Source organism: Hypomesus transpacificus, unplaced genomic scaffold, assembly GCF_021917145.1.
Source record: "Hypomesus transpacificus isolate Combined female unplaced genomic scaffold, fHypTra1 scaffold_65, whole genome shotgun sequence".
Lineage (NCBI taxonomy): Eukaryota > Metazoa > Chordata > Actinopteri > Osmeriformes > Osmeridae > Hypomesus > Hypomesus transpacificus.
Window position 1 is genome coordinate 752,319 of NW_025814037.1, and position 7,278 is coordinate 759,596.

The window sequence follows — 7,278 nt, forward strand, 5'->3', positions numbered from 1 at the left end:
ATGTCATGTCGAAGCCAGTAAGGTTTGAAAAACCATCAGTCAAAATTATGTTTGATTTATTAAAGATATTGAGGCAATGTGGACATTTACATTAATACACCCCTTTCAACCATTTTGTATTGCATTTTGTTAATCCATTTCACACTATATAAAGACACATCTGCCCACACACAACTTCCATCCATGCTGTTTCCCTCTCCCAGCACATTTCATGCCAAGGCAGAAATGCTGCAGCAGGCTCATGAGGTTTAGGGATAGTCCAAAAACACACCTCCCACAATTGACACATTTTCCCCAAGATGACTAAAACAGCAGATACTGTTACTCTTTTTGAGTTGATCTCTTTCCAGAATCTCAGTCAATGCACATTCAACAATGATCATGTGTGCAACTGGGCTAGAGCAGAGCTCATGTTCAACTCCTTGCGAGAATGGTGATTTGCTATACAGTAGCCAACTCTCTGGTCCGATTAAAATACACAACATAAACAATCAGGGTGACCAACAAGATTATATTAACTGATAATAACATTACAAACATCTAACTGAACAAGATAATATTTTCCTGCAGTAGTGAATATTGTAGGATTTCAGCTCAGAACAAGATGGACTAGAATCAGAGTGTAAGTAGCTAATGTGAATCGCGTATGGTTATGTGTAAACAATTCTGGTGTTTTGAATTGGACAACGTTAGCTAGCTAACTTCAACTTTGCTGTCAAAATAATGTTTTGGTTTTCAACGTCAAACAAACTACTTGATTAGCTAGAGCTAACATTCAGTAGTTATAGCACTAGCTAGCTATCTCTACACACATAGCTTCCTTAAAAACGAACTGTAAATTGTTATACTCTGTTTATTTGTTTAATGAAAGAGTAGTGCGACGTAGCTTATCAAGTATTGTTCAAGTTTTAGACTATTTGTTTTATTGAAACCAAGCCCAACTACTGTAGCGTTAGGTGTCTTACGATAAAGCCAGCACATTAAAACAATTAAAATGATAGGTTAAAAGCAAGTGGATTTGATCTGTCAGCTAAACGAAATCTGCAGCCTACTGTCTTAAAAATAACCATATCATTTTTGTAGGCCATCATAGGCTACGGCCTAAGTATGCTGAGGAATCTGTCCCTGCAGGAGGCAGAAAAGGTCTTCATCTCTGGACCAGTTTATCAGGGAAGTAGAGAATGTACATTATCTGCACAATGCCATACAACTTTATAATCTACTATTAATACCTTTATTATCAACCACTTAAGTAATGCTAATTAATGTACACTACTTTGTTAGGCTAACTGATATTTATGCTTACCTAGAAGTAATATTGTCTGTACTATTTCAGTGAAGTGGAGGAGTTTGATAGGGGGATATCTAAACAATTGTGCACTGAAGGGAGACCATTCAAGTAGTAGTAGCGTTAATTAATTCACAAACAACACGACTTCACAATATGTTTATATTTGTTTTTCTTGCTTCCATCTCTCATTGAAGGATGAAGTTGTATGGAGGTTTAGATGGAGCGATATGGAGGGGATGGAGTGATATGGAGGGGTGATTATCATTGTTTGACAATTATTCAAAATAAATAATGTAGCCTATGTCTTGAATCTGCCCTGAGAGTCAACCTTGTGTCTTGCCTCTCTAACATTACACATTTGTGGTTGAGATTGTGTGACTGCAAAAGCCATAGCAAATAAAATAGAATATAACTTCACTTTTCCAGAAGTTTGTGGTGTCAGACACATCCAAAATGTAGCATGCACACAGGCATGTGCAGTATTTACAGGAATATGAAAGATGATCTGGGGGGTGTTCCATCAACGTCACCACATGAATAAATGTAACGTCGCTAACGCAAGTCGCGCTAACAAGAATAAGTCTCAATTGGGTAAACGTCAATTTAGACTTAATCCTCAAGCCGTTCCACTAACGTTGCGTTCCACTAACAGGCAACGCTAATTCAAGCTAGACCTCAATAAACTTAGACTGTGCAGCCCAGATCAGGCGATCGTCGAAAAGAGGAGTTATGTCGCAAAAAGTAAAGCGTAAAGCAGCAGAGGGGTGTTGTTTCAGCAGCATAAATTGTTTTTTTGAGTTTTTTGGGAGTTGTCCCCAAAAAGGGCAATGTTGCCGCAATTAACATGGCAAGGGAGACAACTTGTCAAACCATTACGACCGTTAACATGCGTAAATTGTAGACCTACCAAATCTACTTAACTATATATATGCATTTAGGCCTAGTGATAATAAGCGTAATTTGATGAGCTGTCTGAAACCGTTCTGACTATGGCCGATATTCTCAACAGGAGATTGAGAATAATATTAGCCCAAAAGAGAACGTGGCAGCAATTGAAAATTGTAGGATAAAATTCAAAACACTGAAAAAAGCCATGGTTAGGCTAATTGTACTTGATGTGGGCTAATAACGTTTTAAATTAATTCAAAATAACTTTGCCACACGCATTTATTAACTGATAGGCTAAATGCTGAGATTTAAGATAAAAGGGAAAGATAACCATGACTAAAATAGGGATTCACTGAAATGACTAGTATTACACAGATCCAGCACTGACTTTTTAGATCAGAAGGTGACCCAAACTGCACACTTTGTTTGGAAGAACAGTCATTTAAAATTGCTCAGCATGACTATCATTATTATATCATGAGTATTTCCAATTAACATAGTCTGCCTTCACAGATCCAGAGGGGGCTTGGACAGTGACAGACTCACTTTGGGAAAGCATGCCCTACTGGGAACATTAGGTGAGACTGTTGGGCACAGCATGTTATTGTCTTCTTTGGAAAGAGCAACATTTGGGACACTGTTGTGTAGGGGCAGCATAAAGGGCACCTCATAACAGCCCCCTTTTCCATTGGAAGTAAGGGCATGGGAACAGTCCAATTTAGGCCATTATAAGGGCACCTTATAGGGTACTGCATCACATTTTCTAAACTAAAAAGGAACTCATTAAGACATGTCTTTACACTTATAGAGGGCACACTGTCATTTATTGCGTGGGGCATCCAGGGCACTCAAGCATATTTCACAATGTGAATGGCAGACAGTAGGGCACTTGGTCTAATTTTTGCCACTCAAAGGCATTTTAGAAACACTTTCAACCATGGGGGCACCAGGCAGTCACCTCCTGAGTCTTCCACTGGGCCTGGATACACCCATGGGGACAGTATATTGCACCTATAATATTGGGGAAGCCAGAGGAGAGGTAATATAGAGGCTTGTCAAAATATAGGCTACTTTAAACAATGAAAATACTTAATACAATTGAATAAAAAGTCTCCTTGATTCTTTGTGTTTCAAGATTACCTGAAAAACTGATGATAATATTCAGGTACTACTTGGAGCAAAGTATACCCTTCATATTTCCTGGCATAGTTCAAGAACGTCCCACATGCAAAGACATAGACAGATGCAGACAGACTGAACAGAGTCAAGGCTTGGCTACAGTGGGTCATTTGCTTCCTTGTGTGTGATTCCAGCAGACTACATAGTCTAGGCCGACCTACATAAACTGCAGTCTACTACCCTCCTTTCTACTATTATAGTCTACTCTCCTTTCTATTACTTTCTACAAAGGATGGTAGGCTGCTCTTATGTGTTCATTGCCATCCTTAAGAGTTGCTAAAGTGTTATTTTATATATATGATTAATGTTTTTTTTATTTTTAAGACTTACAATTAAATCTATCTAGATAAACTATGCTGGGCCTGCTGAACCTATACTTCTTCCACAGATACTGGTCAAGGAAGCATTACTTCTGTCTCTGAAGACCCTTGGGGCTGGTGGGATAATTGCTCTTTGTATAATCTGAGCACCTTCATCCACCACATGCTTGTCAAAGAATGGATACGCCATAATTGATTGTAACTTGTCTTGAGGCTCTGCTTAGTTTCTTAAGGCCTTTTTTATGTCAATTAACCAATGGCTTTTGAAAACAGATAAAGTGACATTATTTCTTAATTTGTAAATTTAAATTAATATATTTTTGGAAGATGAAGTAGGCCTAAACACGTGAATCATTAATTTCTGTCTGAATTTACGTTTCCGAACACAGATTTAAGTGCTTTGCGCGCAGGAATTAGGAATATACTCGACGGAACTGTCTTTTGAGATACTGTTTCCGCCTGTTAGAAATTATTTGCAACACAATTTAGTTTAGCTTGACTTCTAGTCTGATACGGATCAGGCTAGTTCCAAACCTTGGTTACGTAGCTTGAACTAGAATAATCCACCTTAATGGAACGGAACTCTCGCTAAAGTAAGTGAGACTTGGCGAAATGAGTCTCGCTTTCCCTTAATCGACGTTGATGGAACACCCCCCTGATCCACTAATGTGATCAATGTTTTGAGTCATGTCCAATACAAAACATTGTCTAGCATGCCCATCCACACCAAAGGAAGCATTCTCATGCAGCCCATCCACCATAGAGGTTCACCACTAGCAGCAGAGAAGGAAGCGGTGGATCCTCCACAGCACCACCATCCCACATTACTCAAAGAAAATGTTTTTTTTGTGATGTTGACATTAAATAAATTAAAGTATAACAGATTAGAGTTAAACTTGTATTTCCTCAGATAACTTTGATATTTATGTATAATAGAGCATAAAATAAATAATGAAACGAATCACAGAATACGTACATTGCATAAGTATTTAGACAGAAATGTGTCTGTGGAATTTAATCATTTTAATAATGTGCAGTGTGAATCAAGGATTTACTCATGTTTAGTAGTTGTATTCCCAACAGATGTGGTTACATTCTGTTAAAGGCACTAGAGATATTCCACAAACACAAGCCTAGCATGTGCTTTTGGTTTTTCCAGATGGGAGTGCATGATGCAGGAAAGTAAGGGCAGCATCATCGAGACTTCTACACTTCCTATAGGCAAATTGAGTTTATCTGCCAAGTTCTGGATTGTCTCTTGTAGTTACAAAAGTATCAGACATTCAAAACTCGTCCTCACCACTGATGTAAGAGCTACATGTTGGAAGTAATTGGGAAGCCTGGGTCTGCTCTTCTTTGGAACAAGGCAGATGGCAGAGGTCTTCCAAAGATCTGGTACTGTGTGTTCCAGCTCCTCCAAGGACCAGTTGAACAGTTCACAGAAGACAGGGCCAGTTGTTTGTAGCAGGTCTCCAGGAGCTTGTTATTACTGATGTTATCGGACATAATGCTTCTTTGACTTTGGCTATTTGGTGAAGTTAAGCCCTCTAGAACGAGTTCAGAGTATCTGCAAAGGTGCCACAATCCTTAAGGCTCATGTTGCAGGGTGTACATTGGTTTTCTGTAGTCCCAGAAAACTTTTAAGGCCACTCCAGACATCACACATCTGTCCACATTGATATATTTTCCACCTTTTCTTTAGGCTATTTTAGCTTCCTTAATTTGCTTAAGCCTACTTCATTTTATCACATTGATATATTTTCCACCTTTTCTTTAGACTATTTTATCTTCCTTAATTTGCTTACTTAATTTTATCAAATGACACTGGATCTTGACATCTATGAAATATGCAATCTTTTTCAAATTGTATGTGATTTTAATTTCTTTAATTATCCAATATTTATAATTTGAACATGTTTACAAACATTATACCTTTCTATATTATTAGAACATATTTTCTAATATTATACCTTTCTATATAATTGTGTCATCAAACATCATCACATGAGTTTTCCTTGTTTCTTGCCTTGCAAACCATTCAAATATCTTGTTGCGATCTAGTGACACTGCCTTTCAATTCGCTAGGTGGTGCTGTCAGGGTCCTAGAACTGCGGTCCTGAAACTGCTGTCCTGAAACTGCAGCTCTCCGGCTCTCCGGGACCTCCGGGGTCTCCGGCTCTGCAGGTTCATACTATTGCCAGAGTCGGCTGCTGTGCTGCCATAGGCTATTCTCGCAAAGAGCTGAACATGAGCTTAGACTTAGCCCAGTTAAACACATGACTATTGTTAATTGTGCATTGACTGAGATTCTGGAAAGAGATCATCTCAAGAAGAGTTACAATATCTGTGGTTATTCAGCCATCTTCAAAGTTGAAAAGAGTACTGCGGTTGAAAATGTGTCAATTGTGGGAGGCATGTTTTTGGACTACCTCTAAACCTCATGTGGCCACCACAGCATTTCTGCCTTGGCATGACCTGTGCTGGGAGAGAGGGAAACAGCATGGATGGAAGTTGTGTGTGGGCAGATGTGTCTTTATATAGGGTGAAATGGAATAAGAAATGCAATACAAAGTGGTGTATTAATGTAAATGTCCACATTGCCTCAATATCTTTGTGTCAATAAATCAAATATAATTTTGACTGATGGCTTTTCAAACCTTATTGGCTTTGAGATGACATCATTCTGAAGTAGTACCAAGTGCAATTTCATGCAATTTGACATTGAAATGTCAACCATTTCTCAACCTTTGTCCCAAAGCTGACCAAAGGTAATAGTCTGCCATTTCTATTCATAAAATTTAAACAGTTGGTGTGTAGCAGAGAGGATAGAGAGGCTGACTTGTAATCTTGTGCTCATGAGTTCAAATCCCCATTCAGCCTATTGCATTTGGCCAAACATGAAGTCATTTTGCTCTTGACCTTCTGTTTATTTTTATAATATTTTGCGGAGGAACCTGCATTGCTGCTTGAAGCTATATTTTCCTTTTGTTTCAAAGCTAAATGTTTGCCATTTCTCGCTCTGCAGCAGTTTTAGAAAAGAACGACACCTGCGCAGCTGCCACCTACTGGTCATTACCACAAAGTGTTTGCCACTGCTGAAAAGTGTTAAAAAGTAAAATGACTCAATTAAGACTAAAGCCCAATTTATACTTAGGTCGCCGACACTTTTGAAACGGTCGCCGACATGTCCAGAGGCACGGGCGGGCCCTGTGTGCTCCAAACCTAAGTCAATTTTTGGCTACCAAGAAAAAATTCTACTGGCGCTGATGTCGTCACAGTGTGCAAGTGTGATTGGCTGGATAGACGGCATGCGTCGTTGACTTCATTGTTTGAATTTTCAGTGAGCGCTCAACAGCTGATTTCCAACAGCTGTTTTTGATGGAGGGAATAGAGGAAAGATTGGCGGAGCAAGTGAGGAAATATCCTCACCTCTATAATGCCTCTCTGCCGTTTTATGAAGATGCCCAAGTGTTACCTAATTCATTGGGGGAGATTTAGGAAAAAATTGGCTTGAGGGTAGTGGAAATTCGCTACAGCCATTTTCTCCAATCATCACCTACAAGGCGTTAACAATAGGTGTGTTCGACTTCATGTAGCGCC

General features: G+C 39.0%; 1 long non-coding RNA gene across 2 annotated transcripts; it reads left to right on the top strand.

Moving 5' to 3' along the window:
• Positions 1-381: 381 nt before the first annotated feature.
• Positions 382-5,803, top strand: LOC124466110. 2 transcript variants are annotated; one of them, XR_006955886.1, is made up of 3 exons: positions 382-622; positions 1,084-1,545; positions 5,764-5,803. It is a non-coding gene; the product is annotated as an uncharacterized LOC124466110 (long non-coding RNA). The 2 variants fall into 2 exon arrangements; XR_006955885.1 differs by lacking the exon at positions 5,764-5,803 and adding an exon at positions 2,693-2,732.
• The last annotated feature ends 1,475 nt before the right edge of the window (positions 5,804-7,278 follow it).